This window comes from Durio zibethinus, chromosome 20 (assembly GCF_047325235.1).
Source record: "Durio zibethinus cultivar Kanyao isolate XHJ-2024 chromosome 20, ASM4732523v1, whole genome shotgun sequence".
Taxonomy (NCBI): domain Eukaryota; kingdom Viridiplantae; phylum Streptophyta; class Magnoliopsida; order Malvales; family Malvaceae; genus Durio; species Durio zibethinus.
Window position 1 is genome coordinate 23,459,627 of NC_143181.1, and position 19,439 is coordinate 23,479,065.

Consider the following 19,439-nt stretch of genomic DNA (forward strand, 5'->3'; position numbering starts at 1 on the left):
TATACTAAGTGACTTAATTTAATAAAGTTTACATTCTAGTTATAATTTTAAATTTAAACAGCAAGAGAATTATGCTTCTTTGCTAAGTGATTTTGAATGAATTACTTCTATTAAAATATTTCCTCAAAAGATTTATTAAAATATTTCCTCAAAAGATTATAGTAGTAAATAAGTTTGTTGTGTTAGGTTAGCATAATTCTCATGAGTTTCAAATTATACTAGTAATAATTTACAAAAAATATTTCTAAAATTATTAATTATTAATTACTTTTGTTTAATTAAGTATTAAAACATTACATGGGCATGTTTCATTTCTTTTTTTTTTTAAATTTAGTTTTATTCATAACATGATTGAATTTTATATTTTTGATCAAAATTTATAAATATAAGAGAAATAAAATTTGACAAAATAAGAACAAAGAAAAGGAATAAAATCATGACAGACCGAAAATTATTACTTTTTTTATCATACTTAAAATAGGGGCAAAATGATAGTTCTATTTCATTCTTAAAAGTTTTAAAAGATTTATTTATTTTCTAATAAATATGTTTTAATATAATGGCAAAGAGTAATAATTATGGATCTATTGCCTTAAGTTGTAATTCTCATTTATTTTTATGCAAAATTTGATTAGAGGATCGTATTAACACCATTTTAAAAAGTTAGGGATCAAAGTGAAAGCTAAATAAAAGGTTTGGGACTACAAATACACTTTACCAATAATAAAATATTTGCTATACATATTAAAATTACAAAATAAATAAATAAATAATGTTCACATAAACAAAACAAGCTCCTTATGCTTGTTAATGCATAATCGCATTACAATAAGTTAGTTTCTTTAAAAGATGCAACTATTGAAGTTATATGAAAAGGCTGTAATATTTTTACAACCCTAGACTCAAGCCAAAATAGCAAATATCCTTAAAATAATGCTCAAAGAATTTGTTAAGGACATTTTATGGTCTAAAAGGGCAAAATGGACTTTTCTGGTAAGAGAGTGATTCATCATTTAATTAGGGGCATTTTGATTTTTAAGATCGAGCTAATAAGGTAGATTGACCTAATTTTTTAAAGTCCACATTAACTTAGCCATCACAATGTTCCACTTGACTGCATGTGAACATGCAAACTTGTCATTCACCTATTGGATAATGGCTTACCATGTCAGGTTGGGTTGGCCTCATTAGCCCTAGACCTGATTTTCAGAGCATAGGTCACCTAAATCAAGAAACTTCCTAATCAATTATAAATATCCTTTTTCATCCAAAGTATGGCAATTAATTCACAATTTTCTCTTTTTAAGTCTATCTTTCTCTTTCAAGTACTAGCTTGAGCATCAAAGCATAAATGCCAAAGACATCTTTGATCTTTGTTCTTAACCAATTTTTTATCATAATTTCAGGTTCTTGTCATCTTTAATTAGCTCGGCACTAAAATATTTGGTGCATTAGATAGGGACCATTTTATTCATCTATGCTTATAATGCCTCATAGTTCAAGAGTCACAGAAAATGAAGATAACCTTGCTACTAGCTGAGACTAATACTCAACTAAACCAACCTAACCCAGATTGACCTATGCAAACTATACCCACAATGAAACCATTTAAAGCTCTAACCTTACAATTACAATCCCTCAAATAGCTTATCTATAACATAACTCCTTCTCAAACCTTTAGGGAACTATTAACCATAGCTCAATGGACCCTTAAACATAAAACCTATTAGTTAATAATGTTAGTGAGGTTGAATCTTTGGCTCTAAAAAAGGAAAAAACCCTAAAAAGCTATTATTTGACCAAAACCAAGATGTAAACCACCCAAAGTTCCTAGTCATTATATTAATGAGGATGAGGGCATCAACAATGCTCAAAGACTAACATGCTAAGCCTCTTTACTTGTGAAGTAAGTATTTTCATAAGTTGAAATATGAAAATATTTAGGGATACCATGTAGGTGCTTGTTAGAGAACAAGTTCATTGAACATGACCTATTATAAGAGTTCTATTTGGTATTTCACTCATGTGTTTATGAAAAATACTCTCATATGTTAGCAGTGTAAATAATCATTTGACTTATAATACCAAGTTACCTTGTATATGAATTACATACATTGATTACATCTATATGGTTCAAGGCACTTGATGCCTAAAAAATGTGTTTTTAGGTATTGTATTAAGTAAATAGAGGTGAATGAATGATATAGAGAGGATTCATCACCCTAAGTGATATGAGGGGACATATCTCATGTGTTCATGGCTAATATTAACCATAAGTTCTTAGCCAAGGCCGATATGACTTACAAAGGGTTAATATAGGAACTACATGACTAATATGTAAAGATAAGATTGTAGACACTACATTATGCATTCTTTTTTTTTTTTTGAGATATATGATAAAAAGATCGAATTACACTAAGATGCTATATACTAAAAGGTTAGTCAAACCATCTTGACTTTTCTAACATATGGGTGGTCATGATGTATTACTAGATACTACTTATGATCTATAAATATAAGAAGTATTCTTGATTTAATTATCTTATATTTATTACAACATGTTTAGAGCCTAATAGGTTACACACAATAAGATGACGTGATGAATTAAAATGATATTGGTATTATGAAATTGAGAATTTCACATTAAAGACTTAAATAAAATGTTTAATTAAGTGAAAAGATAAAAGTGTAATTTTGTAATGCAAGACACTTAACCTATCTTTGTATAACACATGTTTAGTTGCCCCTCATTAGAAGACAAGTAATAATTTACAATTAAAAAAACATAAAAAAGAGGGATTAGGTTTGAGACAAGATAATTCATAGATTTTGGCTGTATCTTCCTCTTCTTTATGGTGGAAAGAGTTTTCATGCTTGGGTTGTGTTCTTAATCTTGCTAATTGCTAATTGTGATAGTCACAATCAAAGGATAGGATTTTGAATCTTTAAATACGGGCATAGTATTTGGCCAAACACAATCACTACCTCTTGAAGGTTTCAATTTGTTATTTGTGTGGATTATTGTTAGAGGATAAATGTTTTAATTGCTTTGGTTTGCTAAAAAAAGGCCTTACTGTATAAGAGTAATAGTTGAGATGTTGAACTATCAAATTTTTTATGATCCTATGCTTGAGGTATGAACAAATCTCATGGTTGCTTAACTTGTATACATACCATTTGAATGTTTTTAACAAATTGATCTTGTAATTGGAATTTGTTCTTCTATGTTTTATTTCACTGAATTTATCAATTATTGATGTATGTTTGTGTGATAAGCATATGTCAAATCCAACACATATAGCTTAGGTATGCCTTTAGATTCAAGTTTAAGGCTTAAAATAATGGAACCGAGTATGAAAGCCTAATGGTCAAGCTGAAACTAGTTGTTGTTCTAAATGTCAAAAAGCTTATCAAGTATAGTGATTTGCTATTGGTGGTCAAACAAGTGAATAGGGAATTCAAGGCCAAACAAGAAGGTATGAAAAAATACTTATAAAAATTCAAAACGTTCTTACTAGTGTTCTAGAAAGTTGAAGTGAGGAAGTTTAACAAATACTTTGGCCGATGCATTGCCTAAGTTAGCAACTGGATCTACAATGAAGGGCTTGGATGATGTTTTAGTAGACAAATTACTTGAAAAAAAGCATAAATGAAAAACATGTCAACTAGGTCAAGGAAGAGAAAGATTCATGGATGACGTCAATGAAAGTTTATCTTACATTAAGAAAATTACCCAAAGATAAGAACAAAGCTAAAGCATTAGTAAGAAAGGTACCTCGATATACCTTTATTAGAGAAAAGTTGTATAAGAGGTTGTTTAGTTTGCCATATCTTAGGCATGTAGATGAAGAAAAGGTCAACTATATCCTTAGGGAAATTCATGAAGAAATTTGTCGAAGTCATCTTAGCCCTCAACCTGTAACATGTAAAGTACTAAGGTAAGGATATTACTAGCTGACCATTAGGAAATATGCCATGAACTAGTCAAAATATGTGATAAATGTCAATGGTTTGCTCATATTCAACATCTACCCTTAGCTGAGCTAATTCTTATAATAAGCCTCTAGCCTTTTATGTAATGAGAGATAGATGTGCCTAGACCGTTCACTCTGGCTTTGAGGTAGGGGAAGTTTGTGCTCTTAGAGGTAGACTACTTCACTAAATGGTTAAGGCGAAAGAGTTGGCTACCATAACAGAACCCAAGATGAAAATTTTGTTTAGAAAAATTGTCATCTATGGGTTCAGACTATCTTGATCATTGATAAGAGACAATGAGAAATAGTTTGATAACTAAAAGTTTAAAAAATGGTGTTCCAACCTTTAATATACTGAAAAGTTCTTTGGGGTACTATAGGCACTCAAAACCACCACCAAAATCCCTTTAAAAGATACCCTTTTAATATAGCCTTTGGAACTAAAGTTGTGGTCTGTGTAAAGATTAGCTTGTTGAGCTTTAATGTGGAACTAAATACCGAATAAAAGAACTGAATAAGCCTTAAAATCTAACTTGGACTTGGCCAAGGAACAAAGAGTCAAAGCCCTAGCGAAGATAGCTATATATCAACAAAAAGTTTCAAACTATTACAATAAGAGGGTTCGACCGATAAAACATATGTAAAAGAGACCTAGTCCTTAGAAAGGTTGAAGCCTAAAAAATATTGGATTTTTGGTTACATGGATCACCAATATCATATCATACATCATATTATCAAGTATTATAGCGGAATAAAACATACAAGAACCAAAAGATAACCATAAGATCATATTTGTGTTTATGCATACAATTCAAGTATTTGATAACAAGGACCTATATAGAATCATACCTAAACTTAAGATATCATAATCAAGAGTTAAACATCCCTTGGTTTTGTTTGAGAAATGAAAAGCAATAAAAACTCAAGCCATCAAAATGTTTGTCTTCCAATGGTAATCTATATAGCAACAATTGCCAAAACCTTTACAAATAGGGATTCTAAACCAATGTTAGTCAGTGTTTTCAATAAAAATTGATCCTATCTTAGATATTTACCTCAAGGTTATAAGATGGAAGAGAAAAAAATAGTTTTCTTACACAACAAGAGAAGTCATCACTTTTTTAAAGCATACCCTAGTTTACTTGAACCTACTATGGCTATGGGACTTATTTTTTTACAATTCTCAATTGCAATAGACTCTTCTAAAGTGTCTTAGGGTGTAAGGCTAGGGCTTGGAAGAGATCTATTTATAATTTCTCTTTAATTCCCACTTTGGCACTTAAAGATGTAAGTTTTATAACTTTTATAATTTATTCCTTGTAAGGTTATTTCCTCTACTTTGGTTTATTTCAATTAAGTGCAAGCTAATTGATCAATCACATATTAATTTGACAATGTCACCTTATGTGTGTTCCCCATTAAGCTTCAAATATTTTGGTAATGAATATAATAATTGAACAAGAATGATCAACATATATTCAAAAACCATAAGATGCATTTAGCAATGCATCATTACCACCAAAATATTCGAAAGTCAATGAAGCCTCAACTTAATCTTTTAGTTTTCAGTCTATTAATGTAATTTGGTCCTTCTACCATATTATCAAAAAGGCTATAAGCATGGTGCAATGTCTACTTATAAAAGTTCTCATTTTAGTTATTGTATCTTCTAGTCAATACATATGACTTTAACATGAAACTATTTCATCTAAATTCATCATCGTGCTTCGATTGAAGAATTTTAATTCACTAAAGCTAAAAAGCAAATGAGCTATGTCCCCTTATATCACCTAAGGTGATGGATCCTTTCTTTACCACTCATCCACCTTCATATGCTTCAAACCATACCCCAAAACACCTTCTTTAGGCATTAGGTGCCTTAACCTATAGAGTTAAAGCCAAAGATAATGATTTACATATAAGATGACTTGGTATTTTAAGTTTAAGGACTAGTTACACAACTAACACATGAGAACATTTCTATAAACACTTAAGTGAGATACCAAATAAAATTCTCATAACGAGCCATATTTGGTGAACTTGTTTCCTAACAATCACCCATATGTTATCCCACATGTTATCCTTAAGTATCTCTATACTTTAACTTATGAGATCGATTACTTACTTCAAAAGTAAGGAGATTTAACATGTATCGGTCTCTGAGCATTATTGATGCCTTGTCTCAATAATACATTAACTAGGAACAATTTAGGTACATGACTTTGATGTAGAAGAATCTCATAATTGTAACTCTTTACAATTCCTTTGCAAGGCCATTATGTTGTATGGGCTTCATCTAATTAGTACCTTGATAACTTTTTATCCTTATGCTTATTGATGAAGGAAAACCTTTGAATCACTAAACATAATGATTAGTGCAACTTAGATGTATGTCTTTTTGCCAACCGATTGGCTATATATCATATACACTAAAATTCTCTCACTTGCACTTAGCCAATCACTAATATGTCCAATACCAAACTCTTTTGCTTAGAAATTATGCCTCTACTAAGGCAACTTTAGTGCAACCTAAGAGATTATGTTTGGTTACACTTTTGATAATCTTATTATTGATCACAATACTTATTTAAATCATAATGAGATCTTGATTCATTATGGCTTTATTGTTACTTTAACAATCATAAAATACTTTTCATGCTCAATGGCTAATGATCCAAATATGTATCCTTTCGTAGCCTTAAAACAAAAGGTTTGTATTTGACCATGAATATAAACATGTAATTCAATCCCTTTGAAATCATTCCAATCCAATTGCATATTCAGCATGGCTTAATTGTCATTTTCCTTATTAAACTTATTTATCATGCACTTGTTGTGATCCATTTCAACTTTTATAGTCATTGGCCTAATTTTAAGTTCTATGCATCCCCTATGCTTCCACTTCTAGTCTATGCATTTCATATACATCTACTTGTGTGAGTTAGTGATACTACCTACTTGGTTTCTATATGCACAAATGATATCTTAAATCTTTTAATAAATTCAACTTATTTGAATTCTTCAATCAAAAGTTAGATATCAAATTGTCTCACATTGTTTTATTTAGTAGACTCATTACATTTTAGTAATGCATCTTGATGCATCCTACTAAATCTTTAATCTTTGTGCATTTATGCATGTTATGGATTAAGATTTCAAATACATATACTTTATCCTTTAAAGTATTACCAAGTATCCTACTATTTTCAATATCCAAGTGAACCATTCACTTTGTTAGAAACTTTATCTAAAATTTCTTTTGAATGTTCAAAATGTGATCTTTAAAACTTGCTATCAAATCCAATGTAGATACTCATTTTACCATTACCATTTGAAATCATTTTGTTCAAAGTGGTATTGTGGTTTTTACCATTGGGATCTTTTTCTTGATGAATCTATGATAATTACATATCCTTAGTTACAAGCTCTTGATCTTTATCAAAAGGCTTAACTAACTATGTATTTCATAATCTCATTATGAAATCTTAGTTTATGTTTGTGTCAATGCATTGTCATTTCTATTGAATAAGATTTCCTTTGATTCATAATCAAAACAAGTATCTATATACTAGATCCTTATTCAATTAACTATGCATACAACTTTATAAACATATTATCATAGTTAACACATCAAAACTGATTATGATTGATAATTTCAACCAAGTTCATATTTATTTTATTTATAATTTAAAGGATAAAATTTAAGCTAAGCTTCTAATAACATCCTAAACCCTAAACCTTAAACATAATAATTTATATCAAGTATAAATGCCAAACATATGTTCAAAACATATCTAAAAACCATTCGGCTATAAACTGAAAATAATATCCTTAAAATCATCTAAATGCCACACAAGCCTAAGCAAACACCCAATATTTCAACCAAATCAAATAAATGTTTAAAGAATAAATCTAGAAATAAAAAATAAAGTTCCATATCTTACCGTTATACTCTTGCTCAATATCTTCACTACTTTTTTGTATTGGTCTTCGAAATATGTGATACATAAATGAGAACCAATCAAAGAAAAAGGTATCCTATACCATTTTAGTAAAACATGATCTCATAATCATACCTAAAAGTGTTTTTAAGCTTCTTACCCTTCATAGTCTCAAGATAATCCTTTCAATTACACCCTCAATGGCTCAGTTTCCCTCAATGATGGCATGTTCTTTTCTCATACTTCTTCATCCCTCTATTCAACATTTTGGAAGAAGATCTCTTATCTTTCATTTCTTTTTTAAGGGTTTTTTTTTTCTTATTCTTGCCTTTTGTAGAAATAACAAGATGGATCGATGTCTTTTCCTTGCCTACGATCTTTTTGATTGAGTAAGCATGTTCAATAACCCTGACAAGGTTGTTTCAATATGATTCATGTTGAAGTTCAATATGATTCATGTTGAAGTTCAACATGAACTATGAATAGCTCTCATAAAAGGAAGAAAGTACTAAGTCAATATTTAGATCATGATCCATAGTCCAACCAAGTTCCTCAAGCTGAGTGATATATTTTATCATCTTAAGCACATAAAGCCTCCCAGGGTTACCTTTAAACATCTTTGATCGAAACAATTCCCTAGAGATATCGAACCTCTTAATGCAATTTTCCATGTTGAACAATTTGTGAAGATTTAAGAGTGTATTTTGAAACTTGGGAGACATGCTCACCAACATCACACATGTGATTTGTGTGAAATCATCCATATGAACTCTATAAGCCTTTCTTGCCTCATCAATGGCATCGGTATTAGGTGCCTTAAGAATTGGATCATTAAGGATGCATGCTTTCTTTTCTTGTGTAAGTACATTTTTAATATTGTGAAACCAATCAATAAAGTTTGGGTTAGTGAGCTTATTAGCATAAAGTATGCTGCGCAATGATAGATTGCTAGTCATCATGATTTATATCCTATATAAACCAAAACACATATCACCATTAAGACAAGGTTTTAAATCTTAAATGATTATTCTCACTATTTTATCAAAATAATGGCCCTCACCTAACATTTAAATCTCTTAGTTAGTTAGGACCCCTTTCATCCCATCATAACCTTGAATGACTCAACAACCTATGGTGAAAGTACTTAGGTAGGTAACATAGCTTACCAATTGTATATTTATATAACTCTTGGATCAATTAGGGATAACTCTTTGTCTAAATGCATTATATGCATTTAGCCTAACCATTGCCTCTAATATCATGCCGTCAAATTTCATGCATCTAAACAACATGACACTAGTTGAGTAAAACCCACTTTCATAACTCAAACATATTGGTGTAAAAGTTTGGCCTTGAGTGACTCAACAAGCCTCCAACTAAAAGAACTATGGTTATCTTGTTTGTAGGTGGAATGCAACTTTATCATGTGAAACATGTGACTTAATATGTGAATTAGGGATTTTGATTTTAAGTCATACTTTTAGGTCTTATTCAATGTCATGTCATGTATAGCATTTGTCACAATCATATACCATATATAAGCATTGAAAATAAATCTATTACATGCCAACCACTAGGATGATTTTAGACTTTTATCGAATTCTAATTCTCTTGAGCCATAAAAAGATTGGGTGTGCATTAATGAGGCCACAAGTCCTCCTTGTGCAATCTCCTTGCTTTGCTCCTTTAGTGCCTCATAGATTTTCATCTTGGACTTGTAAGAATTTTGATTTTAACCCTAATTCTATAAAGTATATAACATTTACATAGCTTTATAAGGAACCTCAACTTACATTCAAAGAGAGTAAAATGAGAAAATAATTTTACAACCCGAGAAAAAAATAGATAAAGCAAGATTTGCAGACCCTATTTAAAAAAATATACCAAACATTTACATAGCATCCATACATTTAACCATACATCCATTCCATAATCACACTAAAGTTTAAGTCCATAGTTATCCTTATGTATCCATACTCATATTATGAGTAATAAAATTTCATGCATGATTTCACTTGTTGGTCTTGTATGGTTTTTGAATTAGAACATACTTTATGTCTCAATTTAAAACATTTAACAATCCATCTTAATTATACTTGTCAATGTTGATGAAAACTATTTTCAAAACATTAAAAACACAAACCTAATCCAAATTAGGGTTTTCGACACTTTTCAAAATTTTCAATTTAGTCTCGCAAAATTAAGATTTTCTCATTTTAGATCAACCATGTAAAATTCATGAAAATTCAACTAACATTCTAACATTTAGAATTTTAATTTCCATCATAAACCATTTTAGTAAGTTGCCATTTTAGAAAAATTACCATTTTAGAAATCATTTTCAATTTGAAAACTATTTTCATTTTGAAAAATGCAACTTTCCATTTATGTACTAGTTTCCTAGTTTGCATATGAATCATATTCATAACTTGGTCTTGACTTAGAGAAGCCATCCCTAAAATTTAGGTATTGTGCAATTTCAAATTTGGAAACCTATTTCACAATATGAATGTAACTAGAACTCTTTATGGCAAGTCAATTTAAGTTCCTAACATTTAACTTATTTCACAAATGTTTGTGGGTTTTTTAGTGCCATCATAACTCCTACTCCAAGTCAATTTCGTAATTCTACTTCAATTCAAATTTGGTTCCATTCCTTACATGCTTGGCCGAATCTTGCAAAAATAATGCTTGCCTTGATCTTGCATGAAAATGAATAGAAATCCAACTCCAAGTAGAAAAACCTAAAGATCAAGAAAAACCACATTAAAAGCACCAAATTCAATCAAATTTTAAATTTTTTAAACCAAATTGAACTTGAAAATCACTATATATTTAAGTGTTATCACACCTCCACACTTAAATCTTTGCTTGTCGTCAAGTAAAAGCTCTTAAATCTACATGACTAAAAAATAATATACATGTTCACCAAGTCAAAAATTACACAAATTCTCAATCATGTACTATAGCATAGTTCTAAGATAATTACAAACATAGATTCACAATAAACTCATTCAAAAAGTAAGCTTTCAACCTCATACAATCTTCATGAATATGAAATTTCTCCATCTCCAATCCGTACATATAATTTAGGCAAAAAGAATGCAAAATACATTATCAAGAGTTAGAATATACTTCATATGTTTATTTTCCCCTTCTCATTCCACTAATGTTAGGTTTACATATTTGACTCAAGATCAAAAGGTCTTTGAGGCCTATAATGTAAGGCTTGGGTCAAGGTAGGAAAAAGAAAAATAAACCTTTTACAATTCTAACTTCTTGGACTAAAGATCGAATTTTTTAACTTTCAAGAATTTGAGGCATCACTTTATTTTTTGGCAATATTTTTCTTCTAAGGCATTTTTGACTTGAGCCATTTTGGCTTTTATTTTTGCTTTTACCATATCATTTTCTTTTTGCTTTCCTTGTGGCTCATTTCCTTCCAAATACATAGATACGTCTAAATTGCATGCAAGCACATTAGGTTAAGGTAAAACGATACAAAGGGATAATATCAAAGAAAAATGCTTCGGCTTTTTATTGTGGCTAAATAATAACAAAAAAAAAGAGAAATATTTAAAGGCTCAAAATAAAGGTACTAGGGATGTTTTATTAAAAGTGAGCTTGAAAATGCTCAAACTTTCTAAAAAAATGTCTGGATCATCTCTTGAATCAAGTACAATCTAGAATTTCACCTTAAGAGTTGAGTAGGTAAATTCTAAATTCATATTCTTACTCCTAATCTTTATGCAACTTATTATATCACAATCTTTCCACCAAAATCAATGTATCTCTTAGATCAAGAATAAAAACATACACACAAAAATCATACTATAGAGAAAACATCCCTATGAACTTATTTCATGATTCACTACATTTATACCTATCTAAATATCATACATACATCATTCTTGAAAAATCCATACAAAATCAACTAAGCTTGCATAATAAATAATTTAGCATGCCAATTTGGTTTGAACATTAAGCAAAAATAGGTATAAGATTTTTAAAACAAGTTAGTTAAAAAAAAGCATCATTTTTACCTTACAATTACTCAAAACCACACGTTTAAGTACAAGGAAAAAGAAATACTCTCCCAAATCTGCTTTAAAATCCAATCTCCTTGTATTTTTCATGAATCATTTACTTTGTGTCCATTCCATCCCTACCAAAACTCAAAAACAAAAGCAAATCAAAGCATACCTATCCTAAGAAAAAAAATTAAAAAAAATGCATAAACCATTAATGTAAAACTTAGGTTGCCTCTTAAGTAGTGCTAGTTTTGGTCAACCTTAACCATTCATAAAATCTAAAATCACCTTATCCTTTCATAAGAGAGTTTTCCTTGTTGCATCATTCTTTATGGAATCACATAAACTGAGCTAGATTTAGAAGCTGTACAAACTCTCCTTGTATGGATAATATATGCTAAACTTTGATTCAATATGGGCACCTTCGATTTTGGCCTGAAGGTTTAATTTTTAGAATTGCAAAGGCTAGGACTTAAGGTTTTCACTTAGTAAACTTGCGACACTAGGTCAGAAGGTTTAAAAATTAGGCTTAACTCTTTAGGCTTATCCTTTTCCCTAACTCTTGTTATTACTTGAGCAGCCTCTTCATCTCTACCATATCCACCAATTCTAAACTACATTTTTTTGTCCTTAAAGCTTAGAGTGAGATCATAATTATAAACATCAATCAATGCCTGGATGTTAAAAGGAAAGGTCCACCTAATAGTAAAGGGATTTCATTATCCTTCATATCTAAGACAACAAAATCCATAAGAAAAGTATATTTACTGACTTTTGTCAACACGTTCTGCAACGTTCATCACGACTTCTTGGTAGATTTATTAGCGAATTTTATGGTAAAAGTTGAAGGCTTTAATACACTATATCATAGTTTCAATAAAACATTCACAAGCATTATATTTATAATTGATCTAATATCATAAAAAGCTTAATCAAAATTTAAATGATTAATTTTACAAGAAATAGCGAAACTCCTTAGATTTTTTTGCTTTTTAGAAAAAAAATGTTGAAGTGCAGGATTACATCTTCAACAAAGGTGGAATTCTCTAACTCTTTGAATAGCACTTTTGGTATGGGCCTAAGTGTTGGTAGTGCTACTTCAAAGGTTTATCTTTGAGTAAACATTCTTGGAGTCATTCTCAACATTTTTCTTTTATGATTTTCTTCTTGTTCCTCTACTGCAAGTTGAATACTCTCTAATAATGCTCTTTTTATTTGCATTAGCATCTCTTTTTCTTCAACTAAACCATTAATGAATTTCTCAAGATCCTCTTTTTGGACATACTCCTCAAGATCTTTCTTCATGTTAAAATTTTCACCTTCTTTTTCATACGGTTCAATGTCTCAGGGGCTTTCATTGCCATTTGATCAAAACTTTCCAAAATTTTTCTACCATACCTCAATAGCTCTTTTTCATCCAATATATCATCTCTCTCAACAAAGTCTACCTTAAGCTACTTAACAAAGCTATAAAGGTTAACAACCACAAGCCCATCCATAATATCATCTTCAAACTCATACATACCATCTTTATGATAGGAAAATACAGCATCACATTTTTTTTGCCTTGTTTCTTAGGTTTTGACTTAGCATTACTGGGCAAGGTTCCTAAAAGTTAGTTGGTTATAGCTAGTGCAAGTTAACCTATTTGGTTTTCAAGATTCTTAATTGATGTAGCTTAGGTTTAAATGGTTGTATTGTTTCTTGCATCAATCAAGTCAACATCTCATTGAAACTGGTTTTTTTTTTTCATATGATGGGCTATAGGGTTATGGGTTAGGGTAAAACTTGTTATATTAGGTGGTGGGTTGGTGGCTGGGTTGGTTCCAAGAAACATTAAGGTGGTTTCACCAACTTGGGTTATAAGTGTTGCTGTATAGGTTATAGGTGGGCTTAGATTATTAGGCATACTAGACCATCTTTATTCTAAACTAGCATTTGTCACTAGCATGAGGTCAATCACATAGTTCATAAGATACAAAAAGATTATGTATGGCATTGACAGTTTAGGATAGGGTTGCTAATGTTTCAATTTTCTTAGTTAAAGTTGTCAACTGTGAATTAATGAAAGGCATTTAATTTATAAACACCAACAAACTTCTTGTATACCTTAGTAGCCATCTCTTTTATCAACTCATGGGCCTCCTCAACAATCTCACTCATTATGGCTCCTCTAACAGTTGAATTCAAGGTAGTTCTCATAGATGGAGTAAGACCATTATAGAATATCTAAATCTGTAGCCATTGGGGAAGACCATGATGCGAGCACTTTTTTAATAGATCCTTGAATCTTTCTTAAGCATCATAGATATTCTCACTATCCACTTTCATAAAGGTGGTTATTTCATTCCTCAACTTGGCAGACTTGGCAAGTGGAAATAATTTCATAAGTAACTTTTACTCTAAATCTTCCCAAGTTATGATTGATCTAGATGGTAGTGATGATAACCAACTCTTTACCTTATCTCTCAAAGAAAAAAAAAATTCTTAGTCTTATTGCATTATCTAAAACATTGTTATACTTAAAGGTATCACATAATTCAAGAAAATTAAACAAGTGAAGGTCAGGATCATTGAAGGTTTGCAACATGAAAGGTTTAAACTTAGGGTTTGGGGTTTAGGGTTTTAAGATTTATGGTTTAGGGTTTTAAAGTTTTAGGGTTTAGGGTTTAGGAGTTGTTCCATCCTTTTTACTCTGAAAGATTAAGTTCAACATTGATAGGAAACTTATGTGTATAACTTATGAAGAAGATCTGCTTATGTCTCAACAGATGACCATGCCATCTGTAGAAACAATAGAAGAAGCACTTGAGTGTTCTCATAGATTTTTGAGCTTGCTAATGCCAACTATGTTGGTAAAATTTTGAAATTATATTCCCTGTGCTTATTTACAACTACAAGAATGGTCATCAAGTAAGTTTTAAAAAAAGGTTGGCTTTTAGGACTAGGCTTGAATAGAATTTGCAAGGGATTAGAAAGCCACCAACCATAGCTGATAACAAGGAGAGATTTGGCTTGGGGTATCAACCAACCAAAATAGATAGAAAGAAAATTCTAGACGAGAAGAAAGAAAAATGGACCATGAGTTTTAGGTGATATGAACCCGAATTTGAATAAATGGTCATCCCCTACCTTTATAATTTATTTTCATCAAGAAGATGCTTATATCCAAAGTTGCCTAAGGTTTATAATGGAGAATTTATGCTGAATGAAGCTTTTTTGAACTATTAATTCATATGATAGACAATGGAATGATAGAGAGTCAAGATGAAGATCTGCATACACATCCATGTTTTTCAAGATTTAAAATGAAAAATTTGAAGGTCATAAAGTTGGCCACTATCCTTGAATCTGAAACAATGTAATGAATTAATCCCTTAATTGTTTATGCCTAACAGTATTAGGGAAATCTTTCATGTATGAGCTGTTTTATTTTATTCATTTTAATAAAAGATTAGTAAGATGCATTTTCATTAATTTCTTGGATTCCATATCCCATTTTCTTTGTGTGCCAATACTTATAGCAAATATTCTTCCATTTTATTTATTTTTGGGTCCCCAAATAATAATATAAAAATAATCATGATGATAATCCTGGTTATAATTTTGAAAATCCAATTAATGTTGATGAAATTAATAAAGAAAACTCGAATTATTATACTTTGCCTCATGATTTGTTAAGATTTTTGGAATAAGAAAAAAAACCAATTGAGCCTCATGAAAAAGTTATGGAATTATTAAATTTGGTAGATGATGAAAATAAGAAAGAACTCAAATTTGGCACATCATTTCCATCAACTAATAAGCAAAGGCTAGAGGATCTGCTTTGAGAGCTCGTTGATGTGTTTGTTTAGTCTTACAAGATATGCCAAGAGTTAGCATTGAAATTGTAAAGCATAATTTACCTTTAAAGCTAGAGTGTAGACTAATGCAATATAAGTTAAGACGAATGAAACTTGAGATGCTATTGAAGATCAAAGAATAGGTGAAGAAGTAGTTTGATGTAGGTTTCTTGAATGTGGCTAAGTATCCAAAGTGGGTAGCAAATATAGTCCCAGTTCCCAAAAAAGATAAAAAGGTTTGAATATGTCTTTACTATTGTGATCTAAAAATGCAAGCCCAAAAGATAACTTTCATTTGCCTTATATAGACACTTTAATGGATAATACAGCTAGACATTCCGTGTTTTCCTATATGGATAGATTCTCTAAATACAATCAAATAAAAAAGGCCCAATAGGATATGGAAAATACCACCTTTGTAACAATCTGGGGCACATTTTGCTATAAAGTCATGCCATTTGGGTTGAAAAATATTAAAACCACCTATCTTCAAATATTAAAACCATCTATTAAAGGACAATGGTAACTTTTTTTTATGATATTATTCATAGAGAGAAAGAGGTATATATCGATGAGATGATCACTAAATCTCATGAAGGAAAAGACCATATTGTTTATCACAAAGCTGTTTGAAAGATTGAGAAAGTTTTATCTCAAGCTAAATCTTGCAAAGTGTACTTTCGATACTAAATTTGGAAAGTTCTTAGCTTCATGGTAAGTGAAAAGAGAATCAAAATGGATCTAAATAATATACACGTTATCCAATACTTGGCTTCTCTGCGCACACCAAAATATGTGTGTGGTTTTCTAGGGAGATGGAATTATATCTCTCATTTCATTTCTCACCATACTTTCAAACGTGATCCCATTTTCAAGCTTCTTTAAAAACACAATTTTGGTGAATGGAATAAGAAATGTTGAGGAGCCATTTGATAAAGTCAAGAAATACTTATCTAATTTGCTTGTGGTAATGCTTCATGTTCTAGGAAGACCACTAATTTTGTACTTGATAGTACATAAAAATTCAATTGGATGTGTGTTCAGATAATAAAATGAAACAAATAAAAAAGAAAAATCCATTTACTACCTAAGCAAAAAGTTTATTGATTATAAGTCTAAATATTCATTATTAGGAAAAATGTGTTACGCATTGACTTAGACAACTCAGAGACTCAAGTAATACATGTTTTGCCATACTAACTAGCTGATAGCAAAATTGGAGGATTCCAAAACGGCAAGTGACACTTTCTGAATACAATATCACATACATTAGTTAAAAAGCAATTAAGGGAAATGCCATAGCCAAATTCCTTACAAATCATGTCATTGAGAATTATGAGCGATAGACTAAATTTTTCATATGAAGATTTAATGGTTATTTGTCAAGTTGGTGAAGAGAAACCCATTAATAAATATTGGAAGATGTACTTTGATAGAGCTTCAAATGCTTTGGGGCAAAAAATTAGGGCAATCTTAATATCTCATGATGGACACAATTACCTCATTACAACTAGATTGAATTTCAGTTCCACAAATAATGTTACTTAATATGAAGTTTGTTTCATGAGTTTACAAGTAACAATTGAAAGAAAAATCAAAGTGTTAGAAATTTATAAAGATTTAGCCCTAGCCATTTATCAATTACAAGAAGGGTGGGAAATAAGGGACTTTAATGACTGTAAAATTTATAGTTTTTTATTGGTCACTTTAGCCTTAAAATTTTGAAAATTTTCATGAATTTTGTTCCATAATTTGTTAAAATCTTGATTTTAGGTTTGTATGAAGACTTTAGATAACTTTGACATAAATGGTAAAATCTATACAATTCATGCAAAAGTGGTAAAAATGAAGCCATACATGAAGCCATACATGAACCATACATTCCATGCAAAGTTGGTCAATGAAATTTGACCAAGACATAAAGAGTCTACCAAATCCCATGTGACATTGCATGCAAAAAGTAGCAACTTTGGCAACCCAAGATGCAGGCAAACCAAAAGCCCATTGGTATAAGACATCATGTTTGACCAAAGTAAGAATTTGTATACATGAAGATTCTTTTAAATTCAAAAAAGTCATAAGTCAAGTGAAAGAATCAAGGGGATTTTGTATTTGAATTCAAACTAGTCGACTTTTCCATGATCTCCATTTAAAATTCAAATTGTTGTTAACTTGGAAAGGACATCTAAGCATGGGTGGAACAAATAGACCAACCCAAAAGTCCCATTTGGCCACACAAGCTCCACATCATCCAAGAAGCTTCCCACATTTGACCAAACATCTTTTAAATTTCAAGATTACATTTTAAATTTAAATGTGTTTAAGCTCAAGTGAAACTATCCATATTAATCCACCTAGGCTAAGTTGTGTACTATAAATAGGCCACTCTAGTCACCTATAATTCATCCATTATTCATTCCATTTCTATTCTTTCTCTTTAGTTTTTGGTTTTCAAGAGTTTTTTTGTAATTTCTTTTATTTTCAGCTAGGGTGACAAACTAGCCTACATTCTTGTAATTTCTTTCAATCTATTGAGTGAGGATGACAAACTAGCCATAGTTTTTATTTTCAAAGCTTTCTTTTAATACAAGTTCTGTTTACATTCAAAAGCTTTCCTTTATTTATTTTGTATGCAATCCTTTTACATTTTAAGCACTTTTATTTACTTTCAAAGTTCATTAAGCTTTCGGTTTACTCTTTACTTGGACCTTGTTCTTATATTTGGCCAAACTCAACTTTCTTTCAACACATTCGATTTATCTTGTTTCATTTACATTTCCTTGTTAAATTGCTTTTACTTTTCTTTACATTTAGCCAACCTCATTGCTAACAAGTTTCCATCTTGTCTAGCTTTACATTAGGCCATTACACTTTTGTCTTTCTTTTAATACAAGTTTTAACATTTTTAGATCTTTTAAATATAAAGTTAGGAAGAACCATTTTGGTAACTAGTCTCACACCAAACACATAATCCTTAAGGGAATGATAACTCTACTCACACACTTTATTACTTAATAGTGACTTATGCAATTATAGGTACAAAAAGTAGCAATCAGACTCAAACTATCAAGCATATCTTGAAGCTGCTTAAGTAATTTAAGATGATCCAATTTGAGCATTGGTTTAGAGAGGAGAACCAAATCGTCGATGCTCTAGCTATTATGGTTGTAATATTCAAGATAGATGTAAATGCTATATTCAACCAATCAGGTTAAACATGAACGACTCATCAACACACTATTCAAGTGTTGAAGAAGAAATTGATGAAAACTCATGGTATCATGATATCTTGAAATATATTAAAAGTTAGCAATATCCAGAGTATGTAATAAAAAATGACAAAATGGTTATTAAAAGGCTAGCTATGGGATTTGGTCATTAGAAGGCTAGCTATGGGATTCTTTCTTAATAAAGACATTCTCTATAAAAAGAGTAAAGTTCATGTGCTTTTGAGATATACAGACGTAGTTGAAAAAAAAAGATTTTCAAATAAATGCGTGATAAGATTTGTAGAGCTGAAATAAACAATCATATAATGGCTAGGCAAATCATAAGGGCTAGCTATTATTGGCTTATGCTAGAAAGTGACTACATTGATTATGCTAAGAAATGTCATAAATGCCAATCAATAAAAGTAAGATTCATACCCTT

At 30.5% G+C, this 19,439-nt stretch overlaps 1 non-coding gene across 1 annotated transcript; it reads left to right on the top strand.

The window, feature by feature from the left end:
- The first annotated feature begins 14,197 nt into the window (after positions 1 to 14,197).
- Positions 14,198 to 14,304, top strand: LOC149513190 (small nucleolar RNA R71). The gene has a single exon (XR_016330866.1). It is a non-coding gene; the product is annotated as a small nucleolar RNA R71 (small nucleolar RNA).
- The last annotated feature ends 5,135 nt before the right edge of the window (positions 14,305 to 19,439 follow it).